The sequence below is a fragment of the Oncorhynchus mykiss genome, chromosome 30 (assembly GCF_013265735.2).
Source record: "Oncorhynchus mykiss isolate Arlee chromosome 30, USDA_OmykA_1.1, whole genome shotgun sequence".
NCBI lineage: Eukaryota > Metazoa > Chordata > Actinopteri > Salmoniformes > Salmonidae > Oncorhynchus > Oncorhynchus mykiss.
This window is the reverse complement of record NC_050570.1, coordinates 12,623,063-12,638,610: the sequence shown is the minus strand read 5'-3', so window position 1 is coordinate 12,638,610 and position 15,548 is coordinate 12,623,063. Positions and strand designations below refer to the sequence as shown.

Below are 15,548 nucleotides of genomic sequence, written 5' to 3'. Positions count from 1 at the left end.
AGGTAATCTAGGGCCATTCCCCCAGAAATGTCCGGGAACTTGCAGGTGCCTTGGTGGAAGAGTGGGGTAACATCTCACAGCAAGAACTTGCAAATCTGGTCCAGTCCATGAGGAGGAGATGCGCTGCAGTACTTAATGCAGCTGGTAGCCACACCAGATACTGACTGTTAATTTTGATTTTGACCCCCCCTTTGTTCAGGGACACATTATTCCATTTCTGTTAGTCACATGTCTGTGGAACTTGTTCAGTTTATGTCTCAGTTGATGAATCTTGTTAATGTTCATACAAATATTTACACATGTTAAGTTTGCTGAAAATAAATGCGGTTGACAGTGAGAGGACTTTCTTTTTTTGCTGAATTTATAACAATACATAACCAAACAAACTCTTTAATCCCACCCATCACCATAGACCACCGTTGTTTGGTTTCCATGTGCCATATATTTTTGAAATTGTGCTGGGATTTTTTTACCTTTCTAATCGCATAGTATCCACAGATTGTGAGCTAAAGATGAAAACCTTTCCTACGAGTATTATTATTTATTGACTGGCTATGGCTTTCCAAATCGCCCAACACTGCTATTTGTAAGGTTAATGTTAAGTGCATGTTGTGATTTCTTTAACCATTCCTAAACCTGTGACCAGAAACGAGCTACATTAGGGGCAATACAATAATAAATTATCTATTGATTCTGTCTCTTCGCAGCAAAATCTACAGAGCTGAGATTGTTGTATGCCCCATATATATATATATATATATATCTCATTCTGTTGGTGGGAAGAAATTAATATAATTTAAATTGAAAAACTTTAAGTGTTGAATCAAGTGTAGTTTTTTTTGTACCAGTTCATACACCATGTGCCATGGAATTGGTAGATCGAAATTCTCCCATTTATTTTGCAACATTTATGGTGCAGCTGTCAACATTTTTGTCCTCAGATGGAACTGGTATATTTTTCTATTTATGCCAGTTCCGTTCAGCCAATTTTATTTTAAATATATTTCAAGCTCCCTACCTTCTCCTTTTTCCACTTGCCTCCTCCATTTTTGTGGTAGTGCTGCAATCAGTTGGTTGTAAATTTCGATTGAGAAGATATGCAGTTATCGAAACTATATGGGAATATGTGACATAACTCCTCAGTTTCTATTCATAGTATAATTAACAAATAATACTATTTTTACATTTTCTTTTTCATAAATAATTTTTTATTAAATCAGTATATTTGAGTATAACCATAACATTTGCTCCATCTTTTCTGGAGAATAAAACTGAAATTGTAACCAGCTTTGTATGGCTTGTTTAAGAAAGGGTGATACTTTAAACAAAATTACATTTTGAATTATTCGTAAATGAGAAGTTGTAATCTGTATAAAGGCAAAAAGTCAATTTTTGAAGAAATTATTAACCTTTCTTAAAACTCTACTGGAGAACCATTTCACCAACTTATGTATGAGTGATAATTTAGTGAGAGGTTTAAAGCTTTAATAGTTAATAATATGAGTTGATATATAAAACGCAAGATTCAAGACTTTGTGCTTTTCAGCAAAAATTATTATATAGAATTCTTGCCACCAACAAAATGTTGAATATATGGGGCATCAAATCATCGAAGCTCTGCAGATTTTGTTATGAGGATACAGAATCAATAGACCATTTATTTTGGTATTGGCCTCAGGTAGCCTGTTTCTGGTCTCAGGTTCAGGAATGGCTGAAAATATATAGCATTGATTTAAATTGACCCTACAAATAGTACTGTTAGGAGATCTGGAGAGACCGGGTCAGTCAATTACTAATATACTAATACTCTTAGTAAAAGTATTTATCTTCAACACGCAATCTGTAGATTCTATTCGATTAGATAGATTGAAATTGTACGTTAAACATCACAGCATAGTTGAAAGATATGTGTTGAGTAGAAACACAAAGTGGGTGGCCAGCAGAGATAGATGGGATGGGCTGAGGGAAGCTGAGGGTTGGTATGGGGAATTGGAGACAAGTGGGAGTGGAGTTGCTGTGTGAGAGAGAATGATGGTCAAAAGATAAAAAAGGGGGAAAAAAGTCAAAATAAAACATAAAAAGTACATTTGAATGACACTGGCAGTGTCTTTACAACTAATGCCGGTTCTCCCGAGGCTGACGCCATGCAGGTGTTTGTACACATGCATATAAAACACTTTCAATCAAATAAACACATACAAGAACACACATACATGTAATAGTGCCAGACATTCACAGAAACATAAAGGCATTGCTGTTATGATTTCCGTTGTCCTTGATATCCTTTGTTTTAAATGTATTATTTAAAATTAGAAAAATGTGCATTGTTGTTTGCCGTTTTCTTCGGTCTTTCCTTTTTTCTCTTTAGTTCATTCTCTTGGTTGTTGGTGCATTGGGGGGTTCTTGGGGGTGGGGGGGACTGTGGAAGGGGTCTTGAATGGTTGAGGGACAGCTATTGGGGAACTGTGGGGGGGGATCTTGGAGGGTTCGAGTTTCACAAGATTGTGGTCATGAAAAAGGAAACTATGACATGTATTTTATATCACTATCATGCACACACACCCTCACACAAGGATGGCTCTGTTGCGTAAAGACTGATACATGTTTGATAGTGTCTTGATGCTGTATTGTTTGTCCTTCATGTTCTAATACTTTAATGTTACCCCTTGTGGGTTTTTTTGTAGCCCCCCAAACTCATATTCATTATATAAATAGGCAAGTTTAATTTTGGCTGGCTTAGCATTCCAAATAAAATGAAATATTTTTTTGCTCATCTGATTTTTAAAAATGAATAATCTGGAGTAGGCAGTGCCATTAGTAAGTAAGTAAACTGTGACAGGACCAAAGAGTTAATCAATGTGATTTTTCCATAAATAGACAAGTATTTACTTCTCCATGGTTGCAGAATCTTATCTAGTTTTGCTAACTTTCTATTGAAATTAATTGTGGTAAATTAATTTATATTTTTTGAGATGCGAATACCAATGTCTACTTCACCATCTGCCCATTTTATTGGTAGTGTAAACACTATATTTTTTAGCGATCCAATACATAATATGGTACACTTGTCATAATTAGGTTTTAATCCATAGAGGCTAGAAAAGTGATCAAGAGCTTCAATGAGACTGTGCAGGGATCCAGATTACAGACTTAAGAAAAAAACTAAGGTCATCAGCATACATTGACACTTTTGTTTTTATCCCCTGGATTTCTAACACCTTGATGTTCTTGTTGGATCTCATTTTAATATCTAGCATTTCAATGGCCATAATAAATATGGAGACAATGAACAGCCTTGTTTTACTCCTCTTAAAAGCTCAATACTTTGAGAAGTAACCACTGCTTACTATTTTACATCTGGGGTTGCTGTACATAACTTTAACCCATTATATAAGAGATTCACCAAAATGTAACTATTCTAGGCATTTATATATAAATTCTAATTGTACTTTATCAAAATGCCCTTTTAAAATGTGCTATAAAAGAACAGACCTGGTATCTTCAATGTTTCATAATGTTCAATTGTTTCAAGTAATTGTCTTATATTATCTCCAATATATCATCATGTAAAAAACCTGTCTGATCAGAATGAACAATATCTGGTATAACCTTTTAATTCTATATGCTATGCATTTCGCCAGGATTATAACATCACAACAATGAAATGTTAGAGGTCTCCAGTTGTTAAATGGACTGGATCTTTATACTTACCACCTGGGTCTTGTTTTAGAAGTAATGAAATCAGACCTTGTTGAGTACCTGGAAGTCTACCATTTATATAAGAGTAATTCAAACATGCTAATAATGGATCTTTGATTACATGAAAAAAAAAAAAGGTCTGATATACCTCTACTGGTATATCGTCAAAAGATTTCAGTCTAAGTTCGCCTTCACACCAGTATTTCTGTAAATTTCAAAATGTTACATTATTATTATCATTATTATTAGGAAAGAAATCCTTAAAGTTAACATCATTCAGTGGAAATGGAGGAGACAAAAGAAAACATGTGCTTAAAATATTTTGCTTCCCTTTTCAAAATATAATTTGTTGAATCATGGATAACTCCATTTGTAACGAGTTTCTGTAAATTGTTTTTGGTAGAATTTCTGTGTTGAAGATTCAAGAAAAATTGTGCATTTTTCATCCAATTTGCTTTTCTTTTTGTAAAACATTACACTTGATCATTCTTGAATAAGTACCTCCATTTCTTTTTGTTTTTCCTCTAACCTATTTTATGCCTCTACAGTGCAGTTTCCATTACCATTACTTCCTCTATTTCTTTATTAGTCTATTTTAACCTAAACTGATTTATTTTGTCTTAGTTAAGAACAAATTGTCATCGATTAAATTTCCAATATCCCCGTCCACGTGGAAATTCTGTAAGAGTTATATGGAGGCCAATTAGATGGTCTGATCGCATTCGGTCTCCTATTAATACTTTTTAAAATGTTATTTTTAACTTTTGATGCCAGCAAGAACGAGACTAGGAAGTAATCAAGCTTGATGAAGCCTCCATGTATATCTCAGTAGGTCAGGGTTTTTCAACCTCCATATATCCACTAGTTCTAATGTATCCATGATCTTTGTAATCTCCTAAAGTGCTTTAGGATGATAGTTTGTGGAATGATTTCCTTTACGATCCATTGAGGTACTTAAAACAGTAATATAATCTCTCACCATAATAAAATATTATTTTGTTGCTTATGAGCTCAGATCTCTATTATTTATCTATCTATATTCAAAAAAGTGTTGGCCATTATTTTATTGATTAAATAGCCAGATCTGTTTTTAGTCCTACAGCATACATTTAAAATAATCCATCTTCCTTGCGGATCTGTTTGCACAGTTTACACAATCTGATCAAAATGTGTATTCATTTGTATAATCACCCCTTTTGAGCTTCTTTGACCATGACAAAAATATATCTCCCTCCCAGTCCTTTTTCCACCCAACCTCATCTATATTTGTAGAATTCATTTCCTGTAAACAATAGATATATATTTTTTTACATGGCTAAAAGAGAACATATCTGCTAAACCATTACAATTATAAAACTTGCTATACTTATTTCCCCGCTTACCATAATGAAACCCAAGTTTTAATTATACTTACCACAACCAATGTTTGAAAAATTACCATTAAAAAGCACCATGATGATTAAGTGTCCATATATCTGTACCATAATAATTTGCATTGTTTAGCTGCAACTTTGTCAATTGTCCTAATATTCCACCCACTAAAACATTCCCCCATATCTAGGTCTGTTGTCACTAAGACCATCTCCCTGACTCATGACGCACCTTTGCGTCCTAAGGCAAACGCTTGGCTGCCAATTGGCGTTGGCCAGGCGTTGGCCAGAGGGAAATATGGGCAGTCCCATGATAACATAATAATCTATGAGGATGCCTAACTACCCAAATAACATGGAAAACAGTCAGAAAAAAAACAACATTGGGGTTGACAGGACAGACGGCGGAACCTGGAGAGCTTGAGGTTGACAGAGGCATTGAGGAGATCAAGAGATTACAGCACCCGTCTTGTCCGGTCTCCCATTTCCAGCAGGGGGACAAGAGAAGAAAGGGACTTGGAAATGAGTGAGGGAGAGAAAGAAGCTAAAACAAAGCTGGGGGGGTGGGGTACTTAGTGTGCCAGTGTCAAATGCATAATTTCTGAGTTGTGAAAGTTGGAGAAAGTGCCTACAACTCTGTCCACGTTCAAGGAGGGACAATTACTCAAGCAACGTGAGGTTCCAATGCAAGATGAAGATGAGAGGCAAACTAAACTCCTCAAAACATAGTGGATAGCATCCCTTCAACAGTCTCGCAATAGTCTGAGAAAGCTCCTTCATCAGAGCACCATGACCTCAAATGAGTTGCTGTATCCTATACGTACATGCATTTAATATGTCTGTATACATAATCACAGAGAATGGCACCCGAGTGCTTCTCTGGCATTACCTCAGAAGGGAGTTGGAAACATGCCTGTTCACCAGAAAGGACATCCACCTACTTACAGTTGTGTACCCTCATAACACCAACTCAAATGGAGAAACCAACACAGCAACGGGGATATTAAGTATTATAGAGAACAGGATGTTGTCACACAGCGAGTTAGCTGTGATTGACAGTATCACCATCCACTGAGTTATTAATACACACCTACTGTAACAAGACTCTGGTCCTCTCATCACATGAGAAGACAAGGGGCTAGACCAGTGTGCAGTCTGCGCGTGTGTCTTTATCAGCTGAGAACAGCTAGGCGCTGAGGGGCGGAATGAGTCGTGACAAACCTGGGGGCAGCTTCACTCAAGTCCCAGTAAGCCTTCGTTTTCATATTCCATCTCTCCCCATCTCCCCCTCTCTAGTGCCGCCTCTTCTGTCATGCCGACATTCTGCCAACTGCGTCTCTTTTGAAGACAGAGCCTTCCAGTTTCCACAAGTGGAAGGAATATGATCCGATAACAAGGCTGCCAAAGGCAACGTCGGTGGTATGATGGAAAAGTAATTCTTCAGATATGGGCTGGGGATATTTTCCTTATTCTACAGATTTTTTCAGTTTGACCAAGTTTAACTTCAGAATCCTTTTGATTAAAAAAGTACATTAATAGCTCCAAAACTTTGATCTGAGCAGGTTTAAATTTTCCAAACGTATCTTTACTGGAGAAGAAAACAAAGTGTTTAGGAGGGGTGAAATTATGATTCAGCCAAAAGCTGGTTTTAAGACCAGAGAAAATGCCACAGGGCATTCAATGTAAATGCCCTGGCCAGGATTATTATTTTTTGAATCACAGAGCAGTTGAATATACAGAGTTGGGAGCAGAATTATAATTTCTACCAAATCAGTTGAAATGAGCTTTATTCAGCTCACAGAGCATAGTAAAAACCAGGAAATTATACGCAGGAGGAAAACGACGCATCTAAAAGCAGGAAACGAACACAAAAGATGTAATTAGACTCGAGAAATGTTGTAACATAGGGAGAACCTCCCCTCTGACCTTCTCCAATGGGTTTTGACAATGAGGCGAGAGGACGTGAGTATGCAATTGAGATTCTCCCATAGTTATTGAGAGTGAAGAAAATAACAGATGTTGAGAACAATGGAAGATCTTCTCATGACTGACAGAGAGAGACGTAATTAAAAGGTGTATGATGGATCAGTCTCGGTTGCCAATCTGTCACCACGGCCCCTCAGATAAGATTCTATCAGAAGTGACTTTAGCCTGAAGGACAGGGCATGAAAGACAGACTGATTGCTTATACAACGTGTCATTTTCAATTTCACAGACGCAAACCTCCAAAAGCATTGCGCATTGTGTTTGCTCAATCAATACCCTGTGAGGAAACAAACTGTGCTCAAACACACACACACACACACACACACACACACACACACACACACACACAGCTCATCAGAAGGAACCAATTCAATGAGGCAGATAATTGAGTGGTGTGCTAATTCTCGTTTTAAGACTATTAGGTCTACTTTGATAGAGCCAGCCAGTACATCTCAACTCCACGATACCACATCTGGAGTTAATGCAGACAAGAGTTTGAGTGAACCTCTGTCACACTGTGAAATCGATACTTCAAAAAGGTTACCTCCTTACCTTACCTGTTTGTCCTCTGTTGTTTACCTATGTTTGTCCTCTGTTGTTGCGTGCCTTTGTTGAAATCCATACTTTTTAATAAACGTTAATCAAATACAACCACCGACCGTTTCCTTGTTGAGATTCAAATCGGCACAGCAACAGGTCGGCGGTTGTACTTATTGTTTTAATTAAAATTATGGATTTCAGTAAACAAAGAAAGGCACGCAACAGAGGACAAACATCGGTACACGGTAAGGGTGTAAGAATATACTTCAAAAAAATTAGCGATTGCACAGCGACTTGAAGGAGTCAGAAGTTCCTTTCAAAAACTCTCGTCTGCACTCAACTCCGAGGATGTGGTATGGTGGAGTTGAGATATATTTGGCTAACAAATGAATACACAAATGGTATTGCTTTTCATCATTTTTCTCCAGGTGTCATTGTCAGCCATTTCAACAACTATGGAAAATGTAAGTTGCTTGTGGCATAAAAGTAGCCAATCATTGTAAAATACTAGGTTAAAAAGGGACATGTTTTTTTTTACATGATATGTACTAGCACATATTCATTCAAATCTGTTGCTACTGTATCATAAAATGCTCACTGTCAAACCATGACTGTTAAGGCATTAAGAGGGGAGAGAGGATCAAACCTGTGACCAATATTTTGTGAGGTAGTTGCATGTTTGGGAAGTTACCAACTTGTCAGTGTTTGCTAGAGGTAGAACTGAAAAGGATTTGCCCCTGATGTTTGAACTCACAAATATCAAATTAAATGTCATCGCATAAAAAATAAAAAAAAGCCAGTGCGTTGGAAATAAAAAGTGATTCAAAAGGATGGATGAAGGTCAATAGAGAAAAAACATTGGCATGCCAAATAAAAAGGTTCAACTTTGCAGTGGAGGATTTCTGGAAATTGAACCCAAAATGTTACTACAAGTACAAGCCCGCTCCAAAACGTCATAGCATGTGTTCCATTTTGTCTATAGTCTGACAAAAACATAAAACGTGCAAATGGCCAAATGAGTGCCTCAGAGAACCTCCCCAGAGCTTCTGGGAGAACAAATTATCTCCTGAACACACATGCGCAACATATTGAGTAGAACTGGATCCGTCCCCAGGGACTTCATTAGCAAGCAGACCCACAGACCGGATCTGCTGGCATAGGCCCCTACTGGCACTTTTTAGAGAGATGACCCCAGATATTTAATATGTCCAAAAGCATTTACAAACATACAGAAAAACAATGACACCAGTGTCCTCAAGGGTGTTACAAATTAAGCCAACAGTCAATTCTTGAGATAGCATCACGGTACTCTCTGTAAACAAAACAAGAAATAAAAATGTGGGAAGATACACTGCTCGAGGGGACAAAAAAAAAAAAAACATTGTGCCGTTTCTCAATGAGGGACACAAAAGGTACTTTGGGAAAAAAGCCCATTGAAATGTAGGTTATAGGCCAAATAGTGTCCTCTGAGGTGGCCACAATATCATGATTTCCATTGGCATGAGCATGACGGTGTGGCAGAAGAAATTCAACAGCAAAGAGGCTGACCAAACAAGCCTACAACAACACATGGGAAAAAAACATAATTAGAAAGGCCTTTATTGATTTAAAACGTTACTTCAAAATGGATTGTATCAAAATGCCATTTCCAAAACAATTGTGTGCAAAACTATTGGGTGTTTTCAAACCTTTTTGTTCATTAAACAATACAAAGCCTTGGATTCTTATTTCCTTACACTGTTCTGTAGCATCAAACATTAGTCTCTTCTCCAAAGATGATCAATAATATTGTAGGCCTTACCTGAGAGACATCCTAACACAATCTATTCCAAAGCCTGTCACTCCAGGCAATGCCAAGCATGTCAACTTTTGCAACAACAATTAGCTGTTACCGACCTAATTTAAGCAACCAAGAGCTATATTGGCATCATCTTGTCCTGCTACATTGACAGCCAAAAATGTATGGGCTAGAATAATAACACATTTTATTTGCACCTTTCAAGATACCTAAGGACATTTACAGAGTGAAGAACCCAGGTACCATGGTATCCCCTCCAGATCTGGACTCTAAACCAGGGTAGCAACAAGACACACAATGGGGTTATAGGGCTAGCTCTGCCCTCAGGGTTTCTCCGAGTCTACAACTCTCCACGCAGCATCTCTACTCAGAAAGCCCCACTGAACTGTCCAGTCACTTGTTGGCAGTAGAGGGTGAGGGTAGGGAGGAAGTGAGTTACATAAGCCCCTGGGAAGATCCAGAGGGAAATTGTATGCCTGAAGAAACATTATGGGCCGCCAATTTCACCCACCAGTCCACAGAGCTACACAGGGAGACTTATCCTTTAACATCAAATTGTGAAGAACAAAACATTATTTTTTTGTGTGTGTAATAAGCAATTAAGCCAGATGATTAGACATGTGGAAGGAAGGATGCATGGGAGAGATGTTCCTGAGGCGGTCCTTGGCTGTCATGCATGCTTGGAGACAAAAAGTGAGTAGGGGAGACTAACAGATTATGGTTTCTCTCCGGTTACTATGAGGATTGTCAAGAGAGACCGAAGAGAGAATATTATCAAATGTATTTTTACCGTTACTGCCATTCTCATGTAAGTTAATTGAAATCCTCAATATTATTACACTAATCATGGCAGCTAAATTACATGTTTCCATTGAGTTAAATAAAGAAAGGGAGCCACCCGAGTGGCGCAGCGGTCTAAGGCACTGCATCGCAGGTTCGATCCCAGGCTGTGTTGCAGCCAGCCGCGATCGGGAGACCCATGAGACGGCGCACAATTGGCCCAGGATCGTCCGGGTTACAGGAGGGTTTGGCCGGCCGGGATGTTCTTAACCCATCACGATCTAGCGACTCCTTGTGGCGGGCCAGGCACATGCACGCTGACTTTGGTCTCCAGTAGTACAGTGTTTCCTCCAACACATTGGTGTGACTAGCTTCCGGGGTAAGCGAGCAGTGTGGCTTGGCAGGGTTGTGTTTCAGAGGACACATGGCTCTTGACCTTCGCCTTTCCCGAGTCTGTACGGGAATTGCAGCAATGGTACAAGACTAACTACCAATTGGGGAAAAAAGGAATAAAAAGTACAAAAACAATTTAATAAATTAACATTGAGATTAAAGACAGAAAATAAGAAAGCGAGAGATGTGGGACAAGGCAGACAACCCTCATGGACTTGCACTGAAAGAGCCAACATTTTGTGGAAAGAGGAGAAGGCAAGCCTTATGGGAAAGAAAGTTTGATTCAGCTCCTTGTGGACAATACCTACTCTCTCCTCCTTTATAAAAAGCGGATCAATGCTGTGGCCCGATTTGCAGTCCAATGCAAAGAAGGAATTTGACAGTGCAGTAGAAGCGGTCACAAGTAAGGCAACAAAAAGAAGTCATTGACACAAGCAGAATGACTTTGGCACCAAAATGTGTTAGGAAAAAGCGTGATTTCTAGTAAACTCATTAAAATTTAAATGTATTCTGTGAGTTAAAAATGAAAAATGTGGGTTCAGTGAAAAATAAACTCTTTGTGTCCTCTCAATCCATTCTTCAATAAATCTGCTAGGCACACTGTTGCATTAGCCATCATCTAGCTTCAGTCAATTTGACTTTTTGTACTGATGGACTAATCCGTCCGTAGTGGTCTATGGCCCTGATCTATGGTCCTCTGGGATCTGGCACAGAGGTCTGGAGTAGAGGTCGACCGATTAAATCGGCCATTCCGATTAATTAGGGTCGATTTGAAGTTTTCATAGCAATCGGAAATCGGTATTTTTGGGCGCCGATTTCCGATTATTATTATTACTTTTTTTAATATATTTTATTTAACTAGGCAAGTCAGTTAAGAACACATTCTTATTTTCAATGACTGCCTAGGTACTGTGGGTTAACTGCCTTGTTCAGGGGCAGAACGACAGATTTTCACCTTGTCAGCTCAGGGGTACCAATCTTGCAAACGCACAGTTAACTAGTCCAACACTCTAACCATTGCACTCCACAAGTAGGCTGCCTGTTACGCGAATGCAGTAGAAGCCAATGTAAATTGCTAGCTAGCATTAAACTTATCTTATAAAAAACAATTAATCCCTACTAATCCAGTTTAGCAGGCAATATTAACCAGGTGAAATTGTGTCATTTCTCTTGCGTTCATTGCACACAGAGTCAGGGTTTATGCAACAGTTTGGGCTGCCTGGCTCATTGCGAACTAATTTGCCAGAATTTTACGTAATTATGACATATATTGAAGGTTGTGCAATGTAACAAGAATACTTAGACTTAGGGATGCCACCCGTTAGATGAAATACCGAACGGTTCCGTATTTCACTGAAATAATAAACGTTTTGTTTTCGAAATGACAGTTTCCGGATTCGATCATATTACTGACCAAAGGCTCGTATTTCTGTGTGTTATTATGTTATAATTAAGTCTGATTTGATAGAGCAGTCTGACTGAGCAGCAGCAGGCCCGTAATCATTCATTCAAACAGCACTTTCATGTGTTTTGCCAGCAGCTCTTCGCATGCACAGTGCTGTTTATGACTTCAAGCTTATCAGCCTAATGGCTGGTGTAACCAATGTGAAATGGCTAGCTAGTTAGCTGGGTGTGCGCTAATACTGTTTCAAACGTCACTCGCTTTTAGATTTGGAGTAGTTATTCCCCTTGCGCTGCAAGGGCCGCAGCTTTTGTGGAGCGATGGGTAACGATGCTTCGAGTGTGGGTGTTGTCGATGTGTTCCTGGTTCGAGCCCAGGTAGGGGCGAGGAGGGGGATGGAAGCTATACTGTTACACTGGCAATACTATAGTGCCTATAAGAACATCCAATAGTCAAAGGTATATGAAATACAAATGGTATAGAGAGAAATATTCCTTAAATACTATATTAACTACAACCTAAAACCTATTAACTTGGAATATTGAAGTCTCATGTTAAAAGGAACCACCAACTTTCATATGTTCTCATGTTCTGAGCAAGGAACTTAAACGTTAGCTTTCTTACATGGCACATATTTTACATGGCACACATTTTTCATGGCACATTACTTTCTTCACCAACACTTTGTTTTAGCATTATTTAAACCAAATTGAACATGTTTCATTATTTATTTGAGGCTAAATTGATTTTATTGATGTTTTATATTAAGTTAAAATAAGTGTTAAGTCAGTATTGTTGTAATTGTCATTATTACAATATATATATATATATATATATTTTTTTTTAAATAAAAATACATTTTAAAAAATAATACAAATCGGCGTCGACTTTTTTGGTCCTCCAATAATCGGTATCGGCGTTGAAAAATCATAATCGGTCGACCTCTAGTCTGGAGGAGGGAAAGCAAATAAGGCTGCGTTCACACAGGAAGACAAATTCTGATCTTTTCCCCCCCACTAAATTTGACCAATTAGATCAGCTCTGAAAAATATTTCATGTGAAAAGATCTTAGGTGATTGGTCAAAAGACCAATTGGTGTCAAAAGAGCAGAATTGAGCTGCCTGTGTAAAAGCATCCTAAGCCTTTCTGAAGCAGTTCCCAATAGATTGACGGAGCCCGTTTGTGGTTATACTGTGATACACTGTATTGACAACAAATGTTCTGTTTGATCCTATGGTTCGTCATAAGACAGTTACAGTACCTGAGACAAGAGTCAGATAGAGATACTGAGATGGCTAGTCAGCACGTGACTACTTCAGTCCCACTACAAACAGTCAACTACGCAAATAAGGAGGAGACTGACGCAGTAGAGCTGGTTTCCCCAGTTATGGTAAACTTATCAAACCTGCAATATCTCCAGGAATTATACAATGGATCCAGAAAAAAAGCTGATCCACAGAATGCTTTTGATTGATATCATTGGACATGACGTTTTCTTTGAACAACAACGATGTAGGAGAGTCAGTTTAACTCCATTGCCAAGACCAGTTTTTGATTGTGTCTAAAATCTCTCTGGAGACAAGACATGGGGGCTAGTGAGGGAAAGCAATAGGATCGTCACTAGTTACCACAGCCACAAAGTTATAAATCTCAATCTCACGACTCCAACACCATCAAGTTTGCAGATGACACAACAGTGGTAGGCCTGATCAGGAAAAGGAGGACTGAGCACGCCCCCAACGGGGCTGTAGTGGAGCAGGTTGAGAGGTTCAAGTTCCTTGGTGTCCACATCAACCAAACTAGAATGGTCCAAAACACACCAAGACAGTCATGAAGAGGGCACGACAAAGCTTATTCCCCCTTAGGAAACTAAAAAGATTTGGCTTGGGTCCTGAGATCCTCAAAAGGTTCTACAGCTGCAACATCGAGACCATCCTGGTTGCATCACTGCGTGGTACGGCAATTGCTCTGCCTCTGACCTCAAAGGCACTAGAGGGTAGCGCGTACAGCCCAGTACATCACTGGGGTTAAGCTGCCTGCCATCCAGGACCTCTACACCAGGCGGTGTCAGAGGAAGGCCCTAAAAATTGTCAAAGACCCCAGACATAGACTGTTCTCTCTACTACCGCATGGCAAGCGGTACCGGAGTGTCAAGTCAACAATTTTTACCCCCAAGCCATAAGACCCCTGAACAGGTAATCCAATGGCCCTGTGGGTTTGATGGCTCAATTATCATTAAACCATGGAAGCTAGACAACTTTTTTATTGTGCCTTTATTTAACTAGGAAAGTCAGTTAAGAACAAATTCTTATTTTTCTATGGTGGCCTAGGAACAGTGGGCTAACTCCCTTGTTCAGGGGCAGAACGACATATTTTTACCTTGTCAGCTCAGGGATTTAATCTTGCAAACTTTCGGTCACTAGTCCAACACTATCCACTAAGCTACCTGCCGCCCCACTGCGGCAAAGAGAGCACCAATTCGCTGTGGTCAGCTGGGATGGCAGTGAAAAAACGAGTTGGATACAAGTAGTGTCGTGGCCCTGCAAGTGGAAGCACACACACACACACACGTTTGTCATGGTCAGCGACTTAAAATAATTCTGTCCATCAAGTGAGCCAGGGTGAAATGTGTTTACTGTAAGGAAGATGGACATAGAACAGGAATGCAGCAGCAGCATAAGACTATGCAAACCAAGTGAACCTACTTCTCTAATCTCTCTGAGGATTCCTCCATGTGCTAATTTGGACTCAATCCCAACACTGGCCCTTCCCTATACCACAATGTCTCCACCAGTTGCCTCTTTCCATTGGGCTCATGGGATTTGAGGCGTTTTCATAATACAACACCAAAATCAATACAAGCGCGCCAGCGGTTCCACTTCGCTCAATGAATTACGATCCTGGTGGTTTATGCATGAGCGCTGTGAGAAGCAGTATTTTTTTTGCCTTCGTTTGAGCGCAAATCAGACCTATTTTTTTCCCCTTCTAAGTCAAGCAGACACCTCTCTCTCTGGATGTGACCAAGATGTGAAATACATATCCTAATGAACATTTCCACTAATGTGATGGCAGGTGCATATCAGAATTACTTGCGTAGAAAATAAACAGTTGCTGGCCTGGCTCCAAGAAGAATATCTCAGAGCCGGTGAGTGAATTCTTTAAAAATAGATTGTGAGCTTTGTTGAGCGCTTGGGCATGGCGTCAAACCAAAGTTTAGGAGTCAATGGCCATATCTAAAATACTAAATTTGTCTGAAAATAGATTTAATCTGTTTTTAAGCACTCTACAAACATTCAATAGCCAATGTAGGCCTCTAATATTTACCATATTAAACATCCATCATTCATTCAATTTATGTGGGAGCAAAGGATGGAGAAAACACCTGCACTCAGCCCTGTCACAACAAATGAAGGCATCTGAAGATAAAAGTACAACGCTCCCTCATAACTTTTAGGCTTTCATGTATTCAAACATTTTGGAAAAAGCTATGAGTTGAAGATCTTCTGATATGTTATTTGCATACATGGGTTAAACGGGCAATTTGTGTAGCTACACCCATTTTAAGACTTATTTATAAATG

The 15,548-nt window shown here is 39.1% G+C and overlaps 1 protein-coding gene across 9 annotated transcripts in view; it reads right to left on the bottom strand.

The window, feature by feature from the left end:
• cadps2 (Ca++-dependent secretion activator 2) overlaps nt 1-15,548 on the bottom strand; it is a 268,064-nt gene that overhangs the window by 251,787 nt on the left and 729 nt on the right. The window lies entirely within an intron of this gene.